This window comes from Trachypithecus francoisi, unplaced genomic scaffold, assembly GCF_009764315.1.
Source record: "Trachypithecus francoisi isolate TF-2019V2 unplaced genomic scaffold, Tfra_2.0 Lachesis_group11, whole genome shotgun sequence".
NCBI classification, from domain to species: domain Eukaryota; kingdom Metazoa; phylum Chordata; class Mammalia; order Primates; family Cercopithecidae; genus Trachypithecus; species Trachypithecus francoisi.
This window is the reverse complement of record NW_022681456.1, coordinates 114602877-114626034: the sequence shown is the minus strand read 5'-3', so window position 1 is coordinate 114626034 and position 23158 is coordinate 114602877. Positions and strand designations below refer to the sequence as shown.

The following is a 23158-nucleotide window of genomic DNA, read 5'->3' as shown; positions in this document are numbered from 1 at the left end:
GCCTTCACTTTGATTTTGTCCTTTTGTTTTTTTACTTTTTTTAAATTCATTAATTGGTTGTAAAAGCTGATAACTAAATGTGGACAGGTTAGCACAATCCTATACTCAATGACTATAAATTATATATTTTAAATTATTATGCTATACTTGCTATATGTAAAAGAGTAGGAATAACATATATATGTGATAAAGCAGAAAATAATCCCTCATTAATCCACCACAAAGCTTAAGAGCTAAATATGGCTGATAGCATTGAAGTTACCTGTACATCACTCATCCCATTGCCCTGCTTTCTACTCCAGCTCAACTAGTTAAACACTACCCTGGATTTTATATGTATCATTCTTTATCACACATGTGTGTACCACTAAAAGAAATTATTTAGTTTTGTTTGTTAACTATATTAACATATTATAATTAATACTGACTATATATAGCCTTTAGAAGATTGCTTCATTTCCCCTAACATAACTTTTCTAAGACTCATCTATGTTGCTGTAGATAGCATTAATGCATATACTCTCACACTGAACGACATTCCTGTGCATGGATAAACTTCATGTATCTGTTCCTTTGTTGATCACTTGGAAAGCAATTTGCATTGTCCTAAAACTGAGAATGCACACATCTTATAACCCAGCAATTTCATTAGAAATATATAGAAATGTCTTTATAGTAGAATGTTTATAAGTGCATTATCTCTTAATTATATTATGGTTTGTAATTAATCTTTAATAATTACATATTATTGTTACAACCAACATGATCAACAGTGTAAACAAGAGGGTTTAGAAAGGTTTGTAGAGATGCCCTGCAGATTGAAAAGGATTATTAGTTCAATGTTATCTAAATTATTTAGCATTCAAAATTCAATAAATATTTTTTGAGTATTCTTCAGGTATCAAAGACTGTTTTGTTTGTAGGGAATATAGCAGTGAATGAAAGAGAAGTGGCTGCTATTATGAGGCCTTCATTCTATTACAGGACATAGACATTAAATATACAAATAAGCAGCATTCTATGAGGTAGTGTAGTACTATGGATAAATACAAAACAAAATAAAATAATGGAGAATAAAGAGGTTTCTAGTTAGGATGTCATAGACAAGAAAGATCTCTCTGTGGAGGTGGCATTTGAATAGAAATCTCAGTGAAGGCAGGGAAGAGCTCATGCGTTTATCTCAAAGGAGAGTTCTAATCAAAGACTGTAAGGTTCAAGTATACTTTTACTGATTTAGAAAAGAAATAAGGATATTATTGTAGGTAAAATGGAATCAGTAAGAGAAAGACGGATTAGACATAATGTTGGAAAGTTAGGCCAAGCCCAGATTGCAGAGGATTTTGTAGGCCTTTCTGGACTTTGCCATTTATTCTGGGTGAATGAAAGGCTACCACTTGAGGTTGTATATATTTTGTATTACAAAAACATATTGATTTATATGTGGAAGAAAACCTGTAGTGGGGCAAGAGTGGAAGCAACTTGAATAGGCATGACTGTCTCAATGAGAGAAGAAGGGGCTTGGGATAGGTGATTGTAGTGAAGCTGGTAAGAAATAATCAGATAAGGGATATATTTTGAAAGCAGAGCCAAAGGGTTTGTTTATAGATTGCTGGTAAATACATTAGAGGGAGAAGTCAAGAATAACTCCACATTTTTTAGCCTGAGCAAGTAGTTAAAGATGATGTCACAAATGCAGATGATGTCACAAATGCAGATGTACGGGCAGGTTAAGGAAGAATAATCAAGTGTTTGCTTTGGACATACATATTAGGTATAGGTATCTATTAGACAGATGTCCAATTGGAGTGAGCTGTCAAATAAATACTAGATAAGTTAGTCTAGAGTTGAGAGTAGAGCTCAGAGATGGAGATTTAAATTTGTATTTGGAAGTCAACAATTGAGTTGATATTTGAGGGAATGGGATTAGATGAAATCACCTAAATGGTTAGTATAGACAAAGAAGAAAAAGAGACACAAAGAGTGAGCCTCACTGTAACTGATTCGTTGCACTAAAGATCCCAGATTGTCATCCCTTCTGCTAAACACAGTCTTTACCATGTGTTTTGTGGGACCCTTCCATCCTATCTCTGGGCTTAGAGCTGCAACTTGCTTTGACATAGCCAAGTGATGCAAGCAGAGGGTCGTATATTTCTGCTCATGCTCTTTATACTTTACCCTTACCATGAGAAGATATGCCTGGGCTAACCCCTCTGATGCTAGAAGGGCAATGGTAGATACAGGGTCAGCCACAGGTGCATGAGTGAGCCCAGCTGAGTGCAGTCTTAGAGATCAATTAAACCCCACAGGTAAGTGAGCTGTAAGTGTTTATTGATGATTGACTCTGAGTTTTAGAACGGTATTCAATGAGCATTATTGTAGCAACACATAACTGATAGATGAGGAGTACTGTAGTATTTAGAGATCTGGACAAGAAGGAAGATTCACAAAGGATACTGAAGAAACCACACTGAGGAAAATCAAGACAAATAGGGTTCAGAAACCCAGGAGGTAAAAATGGTTCAAGAAGAGGGAAGTGATCCACTGTGACAAATTCTACTGAGAGTTCATGTAAGATGAAGGCTGAGGATGGATTATTTGGCAAAAAGATTTTGTTATTTCCTTCATTAAAAGTGTTGGAAGAACCTAATTCAAGTAAACTTTAGAGAAAAGGGTAGGTGAGCAAGTTAAGATAATTAAGAATAGTGATTTTTGCTCTAAAGGGCAGTGGAGACATGGGCTCATGCTTGGAAGGGAATGTGAGTCCACAAAAAAATTTTTAGGTGGTTCTATTTTGTTTTAGATGGTTCTATTACTGACTGTTTATATGTAGATAGAAATCATTTAATTCAAGGAGGGAATAAAAGAGATGACACAGAAGAAAACAGAGGCAATTATTATAGAATAACCGAAACTTTAAGTAGGTAAACTGGAATAAGATTCAATAAACAGGAGATGGGCTTGCCGTTAGGTAGGAGAATGAGTAATTTGCCCATATCTACAGATCTGAAGGCAAAGTATAGCAGGAGTTAAATGAAGGTATGTTGGTAGACTCACCAGTAAAACAACGACGTTTCCTTCATAGTGCTTTTTTTTTTTTTTAAATTAAAGAATTAAGAAGTAAAATCGTCAGCTGAGAGTGAGGAAGAGGTATGCGGTAGACAGAATTCTCAGATGATCCCCAATGAGGCTTACCCTTGTATACTCTCTTCTTTGAGCATGGGTGGAACCAGTAATATGAGATACTGCTCCTGTCTTTCTCTTGTTACAGGGCAAAAAGGAGGTTGTCCAGAGTGGACCCTGACCTAATGTAGTTAGCTCTTCACAAGCAGAATTTTTTTTGCTCCCCATTTTGTCACGGAAGAGAAAATTAGAGTGATGTATGCTGGCTGATCTCTAAGAAAATAAGCATTCATGTCATGAGCTGCCTATGTTGGCCACATGGTAAGACGCTGTGTATGGCCTCTAGAAGCTAAAAGTGGTCCCTGGTCAATAGACAGAACTAAAATGTGAACCTCCATCCTACATCTGCAAGGAAATTAATTCTGCCAACACCAGTGACCTTGAAAGATGCCCTCAGTTTCACATGAGAACCGCAGCCCTGGCCAACACCCTAATATCAGTTCAGTAAGATCCTGACCAGAGAACTCAGCCAGGCCATACCTGGATTTTTGACTACAAAAACTGTGAGATAATAAATGTGTGTTGTTTTAAGTCTCTAGGGTTGTGGTAATTTGTTACTTAATCATAGGAAAACTAATACAGGGTGTCAGAGGTACGAGTACAAAGAAAAGCGGATCTCAGAGAAAGGAGAAAAAGCTGACTGAAGAACATGGAGACTACCCGGGCAGGATGGGGAACCCATTCAGTTTGCAGTTGAAAATTTAAAGTGAGATTTGTTAGAATTGGGAGCTTAGATAAAGACACAGAATAGGTTAGGAGTTAGATTTAACTTGGATAGCAGATTAGCCAGCTGCACACATGTAAGGAGAAGGAGGCAAGGGAGAGAAAGTTATACGCAAAATAATGATGATTATGTTAGACCAAGTTATTTAAACAGATAGCACGGAAGTAAGGACAAGACAGGGTAATATGCAGTGAAAACTTATGTTCCACCGGTTGAACATCTCAGTGAGGCTTTAAGATTCATAAGAGAATGTCAGAGCGGCGCCGCCCTCCGCCTCCGCGGCTGAGGAAAGCAGGAGGAGGTGGTGGCGGCGGAAAGATGCTGCTCTTTGGCGTAAATTGCAATCGATTAGGGATCGTTTCTCAGAATCAAGTTAGAAGTGAGAGTTCAGATAAGTGAGGCCGCCATTGCTGCTTTGAACACCTCAGAAGGGGAGAATGGATTTATCAGGAGTGAAAAAGAAGAGCTTGCTAGGAGTCAAAGAAAATAATAAAAAGTCCAGCACTAGGACTCCTTCACCTACCAAACGCAAAGACCGCTCAGGAGTCGAGTGAGAAGGATGGCGGCCGGGACAAAACCCGGAAGAGGCGCAGCGCTTCCAGTGGTAGCAGCAGTACCAGATCTCCGTCCAGCTCCACTTCCAGCTCAGGCTCCAGCACCAGCACTGGCTCAAGCAGTGGCTCCAGCTCTTCCTCAGCCTCCAGCCGCTCAGGAAGCTCCAGCACCTTCCGCAGCTCCAGCTCCAGCAGCTCTTCCGGCTCTCCAAGTCCTTCTCGGCGCAGACACAAGAGGCGCTCCCGCTCCAAAACCAAACCACCTGAAAGAGATGAAAAGGAGAGGAAAAGGCGGAGCCCAGCTCCTAAGCCCACCAAAGTGCATATTGGGAGACTCACCAGGAATGTGACAAAGGTTCACATCACGGAGATATTTTCCACCTATGGGAAAATTAAAATGATTGACATGCCTGTGGAAAGGATGCACCCCATCTGTGCAAAGGCTATGCATACGTAGAGTTTGAGAATCCAGATGAAGCTGACAAGGCGCTGAAGCACATGGATGGAGGACAAAGATGGCCAGGAGATCACTGCCACTGCCGTGCTGGCCCCCTGGCCTAGGCCACCCCCCCAGGAGATTCAGCCCTCCCAGGAGAATGTTGCCACCACCGCCCATGTGGCGCAGGTCTCCCCGTGGATGAGGAGAAGGTCCCGCTCCCTGAGGCGCAGGTCTCCCGTGCGCCAGAGATCACGCTCCCCGGGCCGCAGCCGCCACAGGAGCCGCTCCAGCTCCAACTCCTCCCGATAAACAGGCCACTGAAGCTCTTGCCCCGGTAACTTACACCCCACCCAGCTCAGTTTTGTCACTTTTCTAGCCAAAGGAAGATCAGTAGGAAAGCAAACCCTTCACTCAGGCAGAATTTGCAGGCAGCAGGCAGCACCCCTCTGCCGGCCGGGCTCTGGCTGCAGAAGTGCTATTGGTTTGGGTGTTGTGTGCCTGTCAAGATTCCCTCCGGTTTTCTGGCTAGAAAGCTCACCCGTTTCCAGTTTCTAAGAGTCAGTTCAGTGGCAGGGCCACCTGGGACAAGTGAGGCTCTGGGGGTGGTGTGACCCTGCCTGCCTGGGAGCACACTTTTCTCTTCCCTGGTGACCTGAGATGGTGGCCAGGCCGTGCCCTTGCTGTTGCTGGGCAGTGTCCTTTTGGAAAGGGAGCCGTCCCCAGCTTTAGTGCAGTTGCCAACTCTGTTAGACCCGGCTTCTCCAGGCCTCTTCCGACTTCAAGGGTCACACCCCCCCCCAAAGATTCTCTCACCCACGGTAGTTTCTGTGCATGGTTCTGTCTGTCCGTGCACCCATGCACACACCCCACCCCACCATCCTACTCTGAAATTGGCGAGTGAGAGCCAGCTCTGCGGGATCATCACGCAGCCATGGTTGTGCCTGCCCTTCATGGTGGTCTTTCAGGTTATCTTGGCAACATGTACATTGCTTTTTTTTTTTTTTTTTTTTTTTTGCTTTTATTGGACAGTCAGTACTATAAAATTTCTCTTTGAGTTTTATACTTTTGTAGCATTTTAGATGACATTGTGTTTGTACTTTGTTGTGTAGAGTGGAAGAATTGTGTTGAATAAACCCAAGATTGAAACAAACAAACAAAAAAAGATTCATAAGAAGTGGATACTCATGGGAGTAAGCTGAAAAGATAGGAGGCTGCAATTATGAATTCTTGGCCATTAGATTTTATTTTGATAAGATCCTTTGTCCATTATGCATCACTTACATGAGTTTTGACCTAAGTATGCACTACTTGGACTTCAGGGCTCTTGAACCTCCCCTATCTGAGTGGTGTTGCACCGTTTAGGAGTTCCTTCCCCTAACTCAGGGGTATAGTCCTCTTGAGTACAGAAGCCTTGTTTCAGGAAAAATTTGGCTATTAGTCACACATACCTTACTGTGAGTGTTAGTAATTCAAATATTATCCACAATTTTGAAATAAAAACTTTTGCCTTTGATAAAGAAAATGTTGATCTCAGAAATTCAGAAGAAAAAGGTATTTTTGTTTTCTAAAAACTGGAGGACTTTTGAGATGCCTCTAATACAGGAGCGGGCAAACTAGGGCCTCTGGGCCAAATCTGTCCCACCACCTGTTTTCGTAAATAAAATTTTATTGGAACACAGCCACACCAATTTGTTTACATATTGTCCAAAGCTGCTTTTGCACTACAATGGCAGAGTTGAGTAATTACAATAAAGGCTATGTGTCATGCAAAGACTAAGGTATTTACAAACAAGTTTCTTTCCAGAAAATGTTGCTGACCTCTGCCCTAATATCACCTCACATATGCCAGTTGAGTTTTATCCTTCTTTCTCAGCATCTGTGTTACAAATTCTTAGAAGTAGAAAAATAGAAAGTTGGGAAGATAACAACAAAAAAAACTTAAAGGGGTACTGTAAAGGTACTATGGGTTTTTGCCTGTAACTTTGGAAAAGGTGAGAGAAACTAAAGCAGTTCATGTAGGTGTCTGAACAGTGATACTCTTTCCTCCGTGCAGTGTTTTATGAGAAGAGAAGGAATTGAGGTTTGTTCAAGAAAGGGTAATGTAATCAGAACACTCTGGTATGTTCTGGCACGCTTTTATAATCTGGGATACTGCTCAGATTTCTTAACCTGTTGTGTCAGGTTTTGTTCTTTTTTTTTTTTTTAAAAGACATTCATTTATTCCTGGGTACCCAGACAGTGGCAGTATAGTTCATTTGTACTTCTACCATATAAACCTAATTATTTCCTATATCTGTTGAAGGATGGGTTGCGGATTGAAAGGTAAGGTGAGCCAACATTATGCTTCCTACGACAAGAAGATAAACACTAGAGAGACACTCTCCTTCACCTTGTCTGAGGCCAGCAAAAACTATGCGAAACAACTTCAAAGCCACATCACAAAAGAATTCCAAGGGACCTCATCTTTCTTAAAGCAAAGCAAAGTATAGAGGTATGTACACAATTATTGTTCATGTGACTTTTCTCCCTTTTTCTGAATCAATCTTACTAACATTTTAAAAAATACATATTTTACAAATATTCAAAGAAACATCCTTTAGTTTTAATAATTATTTTATTGGTTTTTATTTGGCTGTTTTTTACTTTTTGAATTTTTTTATCTGAAATGTTATGGTCTCTTTCTTCAACGTTGAGCTTACCCTGCTCTCTCTTTGAATTCGCTGTGAGTATCCTGTTGAGTTTACGTAGCAGATGGCCAATTTTTATGAATGTTCTAAGTAGACTTGAAAAAAAATTGTATAGTCTCTATTCATTGATTACAGTGTAAGAAAAATTAACAGTTTTGATTACATATTTATCAGTTGTGGTTTGAAAGTTAATCACTATGTTTCAACTATTTTAATGCTTCTCTTTGCATTTTAACATGTATGCTTAAGTCCAAAGTCATTCATTCCCATTCTATTCTTCCCCCAAATAATGTCAAATCCTTAAATATTTAACTCCAATACCCCTCTTTCATCTTTAGTGTTTTGTGTAGCATTTCAATTTCTTCCTGTTTTCTGAACTTCACAGAACTAACTTTGTTTCACAGACAAAGATGGAAGCTTCTTTTTTCTTCTGTAGTCTTTTATTCTGTTGGGAATAATTGAAAATTTTCTGAGCCTCTCTTTTCTCTTTTATCCTCATATTTAATCAATCACTCTTGATTCAATTTCTTTATATCTCTTGAATATATTTTCTTTTTCTCCACTGTCATTTTACTCTCTTTCACAGAAGTAAAGACTACCATTATTTCTAGCCCAGAGCACAGTAGGGGCACTTAATTGCCGCCAGTATGCACATTTCTAACCCATTGTACCCATGCAGCAGCCAGAATGGTGTTTCATAACACAAACATGACCTCTTGCCTAAAATCATTCAGAGGTGCCCATTGCTTTTAGAAAAATCTAAATTCCTTAACATGTCTTAACATGCTGTTATCTCCATTTCTACAGCCTTGTTTCCATCCACTTCTTCTCATATTCATTCTGTTTCCAGTTGCTCTGAGTATCTTTCAACTTCTTGAACACAGCAGGCTCTTTCATCTCTGGGCTGCTACGTGAGTATTCCCTTCTAACTGGAGCTCTCTTGTCTGCTTTGACTTGGCTAATTTTTATTCATCTTTCAGACCTCAACTTTGAAGTCATTTGCTTTAGGAAGACTATTATGCAGTAACTTCTAATCTAGGTACGGTTTTCATAGTTGTTTGGTATTATACTACCTCTTCGTAGCTCTTGGCCGACTTGACTATAATTGCTTTTAAAAATATTCTTTCTTTCCTAGTAGACACTAAGACCTGTGATGGTAAGAATCCAGTCGGCTGGGCTTGGCATAGAAAATCACTTAATAAATATTTGGTTAATAAATGTTGAATGAAATTTTCAAAGCAGAAATTGTTAAATGTAGATTTCTATCCTGGTGATATGCTTATGTGGGAAAAACTTATATTAAGAAATACACTGAAAAACTACTCTAGAGGAGAAATTGGTAAGAAGTGTGTTTATCTTGTATCCTACCAATGGGGAGGTACGGAAACTTCACAAATAAAGCAGTAAGAAAGATGAGCAGGTGAGCTTGCACCTTGATAATTACATGAAATAGCACAGCATCTTCTCTATAATGATACAAATGGCAAGAGAATATTGAGAGCTATAGCAAAAGAGGGAAAATTGTAGCTGAATATTCTCTCTAGAACTCAGGGAATGTATGATCTTGAAATAAATCACTTAATCTCTTGATGTCTCATTTTAACTATTGAGTATATAATGAATGATTATTCTTAACTACTGCATGGGGTATTGTGAGACTTAATTTGCTAATGTTTATAAAGTGCTTCAGATTGATTAAAAGTATGAAGTATCATTATTATACTATAAAAGAGTATGTAAAATTTTATTTTAATTTCATAAATATGAAATTATACCTTGCTACTTTCACATAAAATATTCTGAAATTCATACACACAGATTGGTGCATGTTTGAATCTAGGTCTCCAGGCATTCACGTTAGCCGCTCTTATTTCTGACTGTAGACCTTGTCTGCATTTCTGTTGTCCAGGAAGTTTACAAGACTTTGGCTGAAACTGACTTGAAAGGGCATACTCCTTTTTTGTTAAATTACAGTCCACATAAGTTGAGAATGCTGTATTATGATTGCTTTCTCTTTCATTTCAACCTTTCCTGCTTTGGCTAATTATTTTCTCATTTCTAAATGTGATTAATTTTCTGTAGAAGGCAATATTCTTCCTAACCTGCAAATACCTTCTCACTACAATTTTGCACCTGGTTAAAGAAAGTTCACAGGTTGAATTACTTTTCCTTGAGGCACTTTCCTGGAGCTCCACTTCCTGGTTTCTCTGGCCAGGTTTCTGCCCAGCCTGCTGCAGACCCTGGAAGTGTATGCCGGTCCTGGGGCGCTTCCTCGATTTTCTAAATTCATTTTACCTTCATGTTTCTGGGTTTACTACCTGTTCCTCCAGAATATTACTTAGAAATAGGTACACAAGGTGAAATTTTCGTTATATTGCCTGTGTAGAAATGTCATTATTTTATCTAAACAGTTGACTGACAGTTTGAATACGCAATTCCAGCATGAAATCATATTCAATCCAAAGGTTATGCTATTTCTCCATTTTGTTCTAGTTTCAAATATTGCCACTTTTATTTCTGATCTTTCACATTTTTTCCTTCTAAAAGATTTAGGATCTTTTTATTTTCAATGTGTGGGCCCGAATGATGATGCATATGGGTGACATTTTTTCATTTATTTTGTTTGGCACTTGATCTGGCTACTTGTGTCCTTTGGTTATTTGAATCTTATGTATAGTTTCTTTGAATTTTTGCTCTGCATTTTCTTTCTGAAAATTTCATTACTGGATACTTGGAACCTCTGGACTTATTCTCTAATTTTCTTATCTCACCCCTTATTTATTCCATCACTTCATCTTTTCTATTTATTATGAGAAGCGTAATCATGGTTTTCAGCTCTAACTTTTTAAAAAGAAATTTTTTTAGTTACTTTATCTTGAATATACAAGAAATATACATGTTTATCTCTGGTTGTTTCTCTATTATGATATTCTGTTTTTATTTCATGTTTGAAAGAACTTTTTAAAAAATTGTAAATAGATATGTGTGTATGCATTGTATGTACACAAATATATACATGTGTTATGTGTATACATACATATGAATGATATATACCTTGTATGTTATATATCAATGGTGCTCAAATATTTTGGTCTTAAGAACCCAAATACCCAAAATTCTTAAGGATTTCAAAAAACTTTTATTTATGTAGGTTATATACATTTGTATTTAATATATTAGAAATTAATTATTAGAAATTAAAACTGAGTAGTATGTAAAACAGTTATTCATTTAAACATAATAACAAACCCATTACATGCTAACATAAATATTACTTCTAAAATTTAACTATATTTTCTAATACAAAAAGAATATCATGAGAAGAGTAACTTTTTGAATATATATATATTTTTGCACATCTCTTGACTATCTGGCTTAACAGAAGAGGGCTGGATTCTCATAGCTACTTCTGTATTCAATTTGTTGTGATATCACATATTGTATTGCCTCTGAAAAACTCCTCTATACACCCAGGAGAGTATGAGAGTGAATAAGAAAAGAATATCTTAGTATTATTATGAAAATAGTTTTGACCTTGCAGCCTCCCTGAAAGGGCCTCAGGGACTCCCTAGGATCTCTGGACCACACAGTTTAGGATCTGAAGCTGTTTGTACAAACACATATGCATGGACACATGCCCTTCTAAAAAAATTATCTAGTCTTCATTTTCTTTTTTTTTTTTTCCACTTTTTTTGAAAGGCTTTTGTTTGTTTTGTTTTGGTCTCTCTTTTTCATTAGAGACTTCTCAAATTTGATAGTAGTTGCCTGACAGCCCACATTTAAGAATAAAATAGTAATCGAACACTGTGTTTAGGGAAACAATTTTCAAGGAGTGAGTTCATTCTGGGGCAGTGATTCTCAATCCCATTTAAACGTAATGCTCAATTTTTTTTTTTTAAAAGAAGGCAAATATTTTATAAATCTGTACTTATTACCCCGGGATGTAAATCATAGCATACTCTAACATATCAACACATATAATTTCACCAATAACAATATCACACCATAGTTGTAATGTGAAAAGGAACTAAGCAGAAAGTGACTTATAATAAAATAATATGTATATCAATTTGTAACTCATCAGGTATAATTACTTTACACTTTACTGTGGATATAAGGAAATAGATGCTTGCATATACATGTAGAATCTCTGTGTGGGTGGCAGCTATAAATATAGACTGATGATATAGGTGTGCTGGTGCTTAATATTGACATCTTAAATATCATGAGTAGTATTGCTATTTTGTAAAAATAAATCCTACTGTGTATATTTATGGTGGTCAATATGATGCTATGGGATACATACAGATGGCAAAATGATTCCTATAGTGAAAAAATTTAACATATCCATTATCTCCCATAGTTAGCCATTTCTTTTTTTATCTTTTTTGGCAAAAGCAGCTAAAACCTACTCATTTAGTATGAATCCCATATACACTACAATTTTATTACCTACATTCCATCATGTCATACATTGGATCTTTAGACTTGTTCATCCTGCATATTTGCTACTTACTTTACATCCTTTGACCTATATCTTCCTATTTCCTGCCTCCGGCTTTTACCCTACTGACCACTGTTTTATTCTCTATTTCTGTATATTTGACCTTTTTTGTTTGTTTGTTTAGGTTCCACACATAAATGAGATCATGTAGTATTTTTCTTTCCATGTCTGGTTTATTTTACTTAGCATAAATTGTCAATCTTGTTGTGACAAACAGCAGGATCGCCTCCTTTTTAAAGGCTGAATAATATTTCACTATATGAATAAATACCACAGTTTATTTATTTGCCTATAGATATTCATTATGTTAAATGAAAACATAATTGTACATAAATGAGATACAATTAATTCTACTGATAATAGGGCATCTTGCTATTTGTTGAATGATCTTTGTACTTTCATCTCCCTTAGCTTCTTTAATCATTTCCTGCTCAGGTTAGAGGTAAAATAGCTACAATTAATTCGGACCTCAGCAACTTCCTTCTTTTCTTTGGGTGCAGTCTATGCTATACTCTATCTCTGAATTTTGCACCCTACTTCCAGCTATTTAGATGCTTTGTGGAGTTAGTGGGAGGTATGTATGTTTTAACACTCTACATGACTCTAATAGGAAATAGAGAAATAAGGTGTTTTTTCGTATACGGTACACCATACTGGCTGAAAAATGTCGTAAAATGTAAGAAGAAAAAAATATAGTGGCACAAAAACTTTGTCGATCCGAAAATAAGTAGAATCATGGAATACTGTAAATGCTCTTCCACTTAATGGATGATTTTTGGCAAGAAAGGTACTCACTCTTTAGTTCTTTTCTAGTTGATGTAGAAAGAAACACATGTGAAATTAGACGTCTCACACTCACATATCTTTATCTAAAATCAAGAAAATGTGGTTCCTTTATGAAGTACTTCATTACAGCAATAATGTACTTTGCTGTTCTACATACATTATTTTTTTATCTACATAGTGCCAATGCAATCTAGAATAACCTTTCAAATATTAGTCAATACATAGTTTGGCCTATGTTATACATGAAAAAATAAGGAATGTAATGCTTTTTATAAAATTGTCTATCATTAGAAACAAAAGAATACAAAAGCGCTTGAATTGAATGAATGCATTTGAATTAGGTAAACTTTTACTTTTGCAAGTAGAAATCTATGTCTCTTTAATGTTGTTCTTAACTTTCTGCTTTAGTCATTGAAGTTATAATAACCACATAATGCTACCTTTTAATCTTGTATCCTGCATAAGACTTTAGGAAAAACTTTTATTTCTGGAAAAAGAAGTTATGAGACTGAAAGCATTATTAAAGCAGTTTTTTTTCTTATGTTAACATTTTCCCAACTAATAAGGGTTCTCTCTTGTTACAATGTGAAAGTAACACACACTGGGTATCAACACACTTTCTCCAGAGCTATTTCACCCATGAGAGATCTCTCCAGTAAAACTGAAATCACCTCAATTATTCCAACACAAGAAGTGTAATGTGGTGTATTGATTTAAAAGTGAGGGAAGAGATGAAAAGCCAAATAGAAAATGGTAAGACCATCTACAGGTTAGGAACAGAAGCCACCACCAAGCATTAAAGGGAAGACATGGTGTTAGAGCCCAGGGACAAGGTTCACCTGCAACAGCTTCAACAGTGGGTTTGTCTGGCAGGAACAGGAACCACTGAGATGCAGGTGCTGCTAGAGACGCTTCTGGCAGAGAGAAAGGAGGAAAACCCTGCCTTCTCCTTTCCTTCTACTCACCACTTTTCAGCCAAGGATGCTCATTGACCGACTTTAACTAGAAACCAGCTCATGTGGAGTCCTGGGAATAAAACCTGTAGATGTCACCCTTCCCATGATGCAGAGTCCAGGGAGGGGACAGTGAGAAAGATCTTCCTAGGAGTAGGTCCAGGATCAGTACCAGCCATTCCTTCTACTATTGAGCATGGATTCTCATCTTTCTACCCACACTTGCATTTCATACAAATGTCATAATTTAGCATAAACGGGTCAATTAAAAAATGACTTACTGCTCTGTCATAAAGAGAAAGCTGCTGTCAACTTCTCCCAGGGAAATCAAAACTCATCCACTCTTTGACCCTCTACTAACATTCTTGTTGGACAGCCCAAACCACTTGGCATCTCATGATTACTCTTTACAAAGGTCCACTAGGGGCCAGAAGTTGCTTCCATGAAGAAGAGCATTTACAACAAAAGGAGGCTGTGACTTTACTCCAGAATCTTAGGAGTGTGCATTGTGATTCTTCTTTTGAGGCTTACCAGAGGATCCACTTAACATCTTTATCGAATGCCAAACCTTGAGCATTATTGGTATCTGCTAAATCATAAGGTTTACGTGGCAAGGCAGCTTGTATGCTTGAATCTGCTGGAGTGCTTTCTCCTACTCTGGGATCAATTTAAAAGCAGCAAAAGTAGAAATCTTATAGCTTATTTAATAAATGGATTAAGGATACAGACAAAAATGTGATGTGTATTGTTAAGAACCAGCAACACGTCATACTTTATTCCCCTATGATCAAGTACATTTGATGCACTGGTTCTTTCAGAAATTTTATTTACCAACTCTAGGTACTGGATTGTGATAGACTGAATTAGTATTCCCAATTCATCTCCCCTCTCTGTAGGCTTGTCCTTTGCCAAGTAGGTTTTGCAAATAAGATTATTTTTTACTTTTTTATTTTTTATTTTTTATTGAGACAGATTCTTGCTCTGTCACCCAGGCTGGGGTGGAGTGGCATGATCTCAGCTCACTGCAGCCTCTGCCACCTGGGTTCCAGCAATTCTTGTGCCTCAGCCTCCCAAGTAGCTGGGATTACAGGCACGCACCACGCCCAGCTAATTTTTGTATTTTAGTAGAGACGGGATTTCGCCATGTTGGCCAGGCTGATCTCGAACTCCTGACCTCAAGTGATCTGCCTGCCTCGGCCTCCCAAAGTGCTGAGATTACAGGCCTAAGTCACTGCACCGGTCAAGAGTGTACTTCTAAAGGAAGATCCTACTACCTTTACTCTTTCAGGTGCTCCCCCAAAAAGTTCACTCTGCAAATCTTCAACACAGAGTTTGTTTCTCTGGGAAGTCAATATAAGACAGCTGGCATGAAGAGTTGTTTAAGGAAGAAAATCATAAAACAAGATGTTGGAGGTGGAGCACTGGAGAGAGATAGAACACATGCTGTAGCAGTGCAGTTGCTGGAAAAACATGGATGAGAAAACAGTGAAGGAGGACTCACTGGTGAGCGAAATGTCTCTAGATTTTGAGAGAGTGAAGGGAGCAGTAATTACAAGAACAATGGAATCAGAGGTCCTTTCTGAAGGTCAATGAGAATTAGGGTCATTCAAAAAAGACAGCAAAGGTTGTGGGTGACCATTTAGCAATTGAAGGAGAGGCATGGAAGTCAGAAGGCCTCCTTAGTGGCATATAAAGGTATTCATCTGAAACCGGAGTGCAGCAAGGTGAGGAAAAAGCCTGGGAATTAACCGTAACAGTGGCAGAGCTCCAAAAAAGGTTGAATTCTCAGCCCTGGAAAGTCTGCTAACTATGGTGGGGGAAGAGTGGGGTCTTGACAATTCAACCTTCTTTGAGAATTGGCCCTGAGAATTGTGATTACAATATTTTAGTCAATGCAATCATAAACCTTGATTTTCAAGATCTCCCCAAACCATTTGTGTTTTAGAAGTTGCTCACTAGTTCATATTAAAGGTCAACTTTCCCTTCAATCTACCTTGCTTGAGGCAGTTGCAGGGGACTCTGCTTTGCAAGAAAATCAGTGCTTCCCATCTCAGGATCTACCTGCATTCACCTCCCTCCTTGGTTACCAGACCAATAAGTAGGGTTAAAGTACTGTATAATTCAGATGAGAAAGTACTGGGATTATTAAGGGTAAAAAGGAACTTCAAAGGAGTTGTAGAACCTAATCACCATGTATTAGCGGAAGCTGGGAAAGCACATGGGCTGGATCCTGAGGATGCAAGATTGAGGAAGCATGGGCAGAAACAGTTAAACTGTATAGCATTGACTGGGTCAGGTTTCTAGTCAGGGAGGAAACTGTTAGTGGAGCCTGGAAAAAATGAGGAGGGTATAAAAGGCTAGGGCAATATCAACCCTTGAAATCTGGTTGCAAAACATTTGTCAAAGCTATGGCCTAAGATAATCTAGAGTGTAGAAAATGTACCTGATCTAAAGTAATGCGGGGGGACAGTTTATCAAAGCTAAATGTTGAAAGCATGACTCTGGTCATACTGCAATTGATTAATTATGATAAGAAACTGATGAGTTCAGAAGAGAAGGAGCTAGTTTTTAAGTATAATGTACAAGTCCTATAGAAAGACCAGAAATAGGAGGTTGAAAAATGAAATTGTTAACATCAATTTAAAAGTAAGACCACTAAAATGCAGTCTTTAGGAAAAGGCCAATCTAGTGAGGCATGGCTTCAAGACAAAGGCCAAATCATGGGGGTGGCAATGAATTGGGAAAAAAAGGAAACTAAAGGTATACTTCAGATTAAAGAGCTGGTGTGATTAGAATGAGTGAAAACCAGAAGGACACAAGAGTTGGTTCACTCCTCATTGCCCTCATTATCAAATCCAACCTTCTTAATATCACTTATAATGCGCATCATCAACTTGTTTAGCTTAATTCTCTAGCTTCATCTCAGCATTTTTTCTTCAAACTTTATGTTCCAGATATACTGACCTACCTGAAATTTCCTGTGCCATTCTTTTTCCTTCATATGAGCCTCTGCACTGACTTTGGACCATTATTTATCCATCTTCCATTTGCCCCCCAACTTTCTTTAACACCATTTTTTCCCAACTTTTCGATTCACAGTTTACATGGGCAAGTTTGTTACCTGGGTATATTGTATGATGCTGAGATCTGAGATGCTGATCCCATCACTTAGGTAATGAGCATAGTACCCAAACTTTTTTAACCCTTGGCATTCTCCCTACCTCCCACACATAGTAGCCCCCAGTTTCTATTGATGCCATTTGTATGTCCATGAGTGCCTAGTGGTCTGCTCCCACTTACAAGTGAGAACATGAGGTATTTGGCTTTCTCTTTCTTTCTTTCTTTCTTTTTTTTTTTTTTGAGATGGAGTCTTGCTCTGTCGCCCAGGCTGGAGTGCAGTGGCACGATTTCAGCTCACTGCAAGCTCCACCTCCCAGGTTCACGCCATTCTCCTGCCTCAGCTTCCCAAGTAGCTGAGACTCCAGGTGCCTGCCACCATGCCTAGCTAATTTTTTGTATTTTTAGTAGAGATGGGATTTCACCGTGTTAGCCAGGATGGTCTCGATCTCCTGACTGTGTGATCCGCCCGCCTTGGCTTCCCATAGTACTGGAATTACAGGCATGAGCCACTGCGCCTAGCCTTTGATTTTCTGTTTCTACATTAATTCACTTAGAATAATGGCTTCCAGGTACATCCATGTTGTTGCCATGCACCCTTTCTTATGGTTGCATAGTATTCCATGGTTTATGTACACCACACTTTATTTGTCCAATCCACTCTTGATGGACCCCAGGTTGATTCCATGTCTTTGTGATTGTGAAAAGTGCCATGATGAACACATGAGTGAATGCATATTTCTTTTGGTTTAGCACCATTTGTTATTGTCCTACACATATCTGCTTAAATCAGAGTGATGGCAGGTGGATTTCGTAATCTATGACAAGTCTAATAAACTGGCCATGCCTTCCCAAAGAACTAAGCAAAGTAGGGTAAGAACAAGTCTAGGGTCTATTGGACTAGCAATGTCCAACAGTTTGGGAGAATGCTGGTATATATATCATGCATTGTCCAACTATTCTTGCCTACCCACTACTCCTTCTCATAATTTTCCCTGATGCTATCTTAAAAACTGTACTTTTCTCATGTGTTTGTGTACTATACTTTGCTTATTTCTATCCTACTATTTGTGTTGCATCATATTTTCTGTTACCTTGTACATTGTCCCACTAGTCAGCATTTTACTTATAAAAAGATAGCATCTTGTATGTTGGTAAATCTCTAGTGTCTGACACAGTGCTTTGCACATAGAAGTCAGTACATGAAACGCTTGTCAACTTAAAAATAAGTTGTCAAATTTGAAGGACTTAAGAAATAATGAAGCTTGGTTGCTGGATGTGTTGTCTATATATAATAAATATCGTCTAGGTCAGGGGTCCCCACCCCCAAGCCATGGACCTGTACTGATCTGTGACCTGTTAGAAACTGGCTGCACAGCAGGAGGTGAGTGACGGGTGAGCAAGCATCATGGCCTGAGCTCCGCCTCCTGTCAGATCAGCTGCAGCATTATATTCTCATGGAAGTGCGAACGCTATTGTGAACTGCTCATGCCAGGGATCTAGGTTGCATGCCCCTTATGAGAATCTAGCTAGTGCCTGATGATCTGAGATGGAACAGTTTCATCCTGAAACCATGCCCCTGCCAATCCCCTCCATGGAAAAATTATCTTCCACGAAACAAGTCCCTGGTGCAAAAATGTTGGGGACCACTGACCTAGGTAATCAGAAAATTAGTTTATAGTCAACTTGTAGAGATCTAACACATGTAGAGTATACCCAGGAATGGATCATTGGGTCTTTTTATGCCTCTAAATATATTTGCCTAGTGCCTTAAAAGGAGCAAGCTTAAGTAGCTTAGAGTTGTATTTTGGTACCATTTTCTCCAATTTATACGTAGGTAAGACCCTTAGAAGGTCAGTTCTGGTGTGGATCATATAGGTGATGCCATTCCGTGAGGGCTAAAAAACGTCAGCTTCTCAACCACATCTCCTCCCTTCTTCCTCTCTGCACTTATACCATAGCCCTAAATTAAAATATTTTGAACAAGTAACTAGCAATGATTTAGAAGTCATGATGCTATTTCCATTTTTTCTTTTCTGATAAGCTGCAAAAAACCCATTAGCTTTATTAAATTAATTGAATTTAATTTATTATTATGAATAATTTAAACAAATTAAAAATTAAGTTCACAGTAAGGACTGGATTAGTTAAAAAATTAGCTAGCTGACTTATTAATTGCCACCTTGATTTCTTTTTTTTCTGTTTCTGCAGTTTAAATTAAAGCCTCTTGAATCATTCTAATAGTTCTGTCGTGTTCTATATACCAAAAATGTGTTCATGTAGACATCTTTGTTTTCACTCATTCATTAATTTAATGATAATTTTTGAATGCCTATCAGAGTCCAACTACACTTCTAAGTGCTAGGATACAGAGATAAACAAAACAAAGTCTCTGTTTTCATGGAATTACATTCTAGAGGCAAGACATATAAAATAAATTAATAAATCTGTATTACAAGTGGTGAAATGACTTGAAAAATTCTATGATCTACAGAGTGATTGCAGAAGATGTCTCAGAAGTGGCGATTTGAACATAGACATCACGAACATGAAGAAGTGAGAACCATGAAGGTAATTTAGCAAAGTAAGTTAGATTTTAACTTTTAGTATTTTAACCTGAGTAATTTGATTAATTTGGGTTCATCCTACGAGGCCAATTAATAAAATGATGTTAGCATTGTTATTACATGGTGTCTGGCATTATAACATATACCAGGAAAACCATGAGTTTGCAAAGACATTCATGTTTCTTATTAGAATGTTAATGACAAAGAAAACCATACTTCAGTTATTAAATATTTAGCAGATATTTTTAAAATTCAACAAATATTTTTTGAATTCTTGTGTGTGGAGAAGTATAAACATGGAATTAAAAGACAAAGAGAGTAAAGAAAAGTCCCTGATGTCAAGAAAGTAATAAAATGAACAGAAAGTCTGACACATGAATACAAATAATTATAAAAATAACATGAATAGATGGACAGAAAATGCTGTGTAGGTTTAAAGGAGAAAATAGGCACATTAAATAATAAAATAATAATAATAATAATCACAGTAATTGTGTTACTGCTACTACTAACCTCTACAAATTATTCTATTTTTATTTGCTGTTGACAGATGAAAGAAGCATTACCATTTGGCTAATGGACAAAAGTAATCCCTGACCTGTTGAGGTAAGTTGTCCATGGGTCTCTAGTACAATTAGGCCCTGCTATTTGCATTAAGATAGCCCAATAAAGAATCCAGTCTAGAGACTTTGTGACTGTCCACTTTGAAGTGGCGGAGTAAGTATACAAACTGACTCTGTTTGAAATCAGAACAGAAACCCTATACTTTGAGAGGTAATTTTTGAAAAGCTTTGTATTTGATATAGTAAAGTATATGAAAGGAGAAAAACCTAGACAAAATTTTAGAAAAAAGGAGAAAAATCAAGCAGTAAGAGATGAGAAAGTATGAGGATTGCTTACAGATCCTAAAATGCTTTTGTTTGGTTTGAGTGAAGCAAGGAAGAGGTAGATAACACTGAGAAGTTTTGTAAAAATATCTTTTTAAACTCAATTTAATAAGCATTAGGGCAAGTCAGTGCAAGATTTTGAGGTAGAGTTTTGACAAAACAGGAACTTTCTTTTGTGAAACTGTATTGTGAATAGGATAGATTAGTAAAAGAAGATATTAAAGCAAGATGATCAATAATAAATGCCATATTGGAGTAGAGCAGTATTTTTTTCTGACACAAAATTAGGGAATTTTATTTTGGCTTTGAGGAAAATTGTATTAGGAATGGGTGACAACTCCTAAATGTAAAAACAGGTTGCCAACCTCTATGTGTTCATTTTGTAATTTATGATCATATTAAAATGGCTTTTAATTTTAGTTTCATCCAAGTCTAAGAGTTAGATGGTTCCATTCGTTTAACTGCTAGGTGAAATCATTCTAAAATGTCCTTATCCAAGTCTCAAACTGTTAAATATTCCAGGTGTTTAAGAGCAAGTCTATGATAACTCCATTTTTATCCTCCATGATTTCCAAAATACTGCTCTGTGATTGCCTTCCCCATTCTCGTCCTTTTATATTCCTTTTGTAGGCTATGAGAATCTTGTTTGTTTTCTTTATGCCTTATACTTTTTGATTTGTTTTGTGCTTTCCAAATTTGGTTAATCAGAGCTTCATAATCCTTCACTCATTGTATTTGTCATCTTAACAATTTCAACACCATGAAAATCCCAAACAAACAACCCCATCAAAAAGTGGGCAAAGGATATGAACAGATATTTCTCAAAAGAAGACATTCATACAGCCAACAAACACATGAAAAAATGCTCATCATCACTGGCCATCAGAGAAATGCAAATCAAAATCACAATGAGATACCATCTCACACCAGTTAGAATGGCAATCATTAAAAAGTCAGGAAACAACAGGTGCTGGAGAGGATGTGGAGAAATAGGGACACTTTTACACTGTTGGTGGGATTGTAAACTAGTTCAACCATTATGGAAAACAGTATGGCGATTCCTCAAGGATCTAGAGCTAGAAGTACCATATGACCCAGCCATCCCATTACTGGGTATGTACCCAAAGGATTATAAATCATGCTGCTATAAAGACACATGCACACATATGTTTATTGTGGCACTATTCACAATAGCAAAGACTTGGAATCAACTCAAATGTCCATCAGTGACAGACTGTATTAAGAAAATGTGGCACATATACACCATGAAATACTATGCAGCCATCAAAAAGGATGAGTTTGTGTCCTTTGTAGGGACATGGATGCAGCTGGAAACCATCATTCTCAGCAAACTATTGCAAGAACAGAAAACCAAACACCGCATGTTCTCACTCATAGGTGGGAACTGAACAATGAGATCACTTGGACTCGGGAAAGGGAACATCACACACCGGGGCCTATCATAGGGAGCGGGGAGGGGGGAGGGATTGTATTGGGAGTTATACCTGATGTAAATGATGAGTTGATGGGTGCTGATGAATTGATGGGTGCAGCACACCAACATGGCACAAGTATACATATGTAACAAACCTGCACGTTATGCACATGTACCCCAGAACTTAAAGTATAATAATAATAATAATAATAATAGAAAAAAGAAAATCCCAATGCCATCTGGAAATGTGCAGATATTAATATTAGATAATGTTCTTCAATTTTAATACCAGTTTCTGAGGTTACATCAATCCATCCATTTTTTGATCAACCATATTTATTGAGAGCCTATTATATTATCAACCACATTGAGGTACAAAGGTAAATAAAATGCCCATGGCAGAGAGTTATTGTGTAGAGGAGATAGACAAACATAAACTCCTGTAATGTGCTACTAATATAAATGTTATGATTAGGAATGAACAAAATGCTGAGTGCATATAGGCATGGAAATGCCAAATTCTCCCAGGAGATGCTAGCAAAGACTTTGCAGAGTAGGTGGCCTGATCTTAAAATATGAGGGTAAATTCATGAAGCAGAAGGGTAGAATAGGATACATGCTGGAGAAACAATGTGTAACTGTATAAAGGTGTTGGGACATAAAAAGTAAAGGAGAATTTGGAAATGGTAAAAATTTCAGTGTGAATGCAACATGGAGATCCTAGAAAGGTTTGTCCTGAGGAGAAGCTGAAGAAGGAGATATGGCTCAACTGAGGAGGTTACAGTTTGCTTGGATTTAATCCTTAGTAATGCAGAATTAATAGAAATTTCAATGGTAGAGTGATGTGATCACATTTTTCTAAAGGGAGATAACTTTGGAATCCATTTGGAAACTTAATTAAGTATAAGAGATTAGTGAAAATATATCAATTAGGAAGCTATTGGAATATAAAAGATCATGAGGATCTTAAGGGAGACGGTTCAAGTGTGGGAGGGGTGAGGAAAAGAAAAAATCCAAAGACAGAGTTTCATTACCACTTGAATACAAAGAGAACAAGAGAGCAAAATTTCTAGGCTGCTTCTGGAATTTTAATGTTGAAGGAGATGGTTTAGATGTTACTGCTTTAACCAACACAAAAGAGTGAGCATAAGTGTAATATGAGTAGAATAAGTGAACTGTCACTGGACACGTTGTATTTGAAAAGTTTGTATGAAGGAGATACATATAGGTAGTCAGAAATAAATCTCTAAGTTGGAGCTTGATAGAGATTTTAGAGCTATCAGCAAGCATCACGGTCAAAGCAGGAAAACTTGGTTGAGAGCACT

General features: G+C 37.6%; 1 long non-coding RNA gene and 1 pseudogene across 3 annotated transcripts; both read left to right on the top strand.

The window, feature by feature from the left end:
• The first annotated feature begins 1989 nt into the window (after positions 1-1989).
• LOC117090438 lies at positions 1990-20124 on the top strand. 2 transcript variants are annotated; one of them, XR_004440007.1, is made up of 6 exons: positions 1990-2306; positions 3269-3624; positions 7200-7388; positions 15116-15330; positions 19439-19515; positions 20062-20124. It is a non-coding gene; the product is annotated as an uncharacterized LOC117090438 (long non-coding RNA). The 2 variants fall into 2 exon arrangements; XR_004440006.1 differs by having other exon boundaries at positions 1991-2306; positions 19439-19528.
• Positions 4174-6043, top strand: LOC117090437 (annotated as a pseudogene). Its single transcript, XR_004440005.1, has one exon. The product of XR_004440005.1 is annotated as an RNA-binding protein with serine-rich domain 1-like (transcript).
• Positions 20125-23158: the final 3034 nt, after the last annotated feature.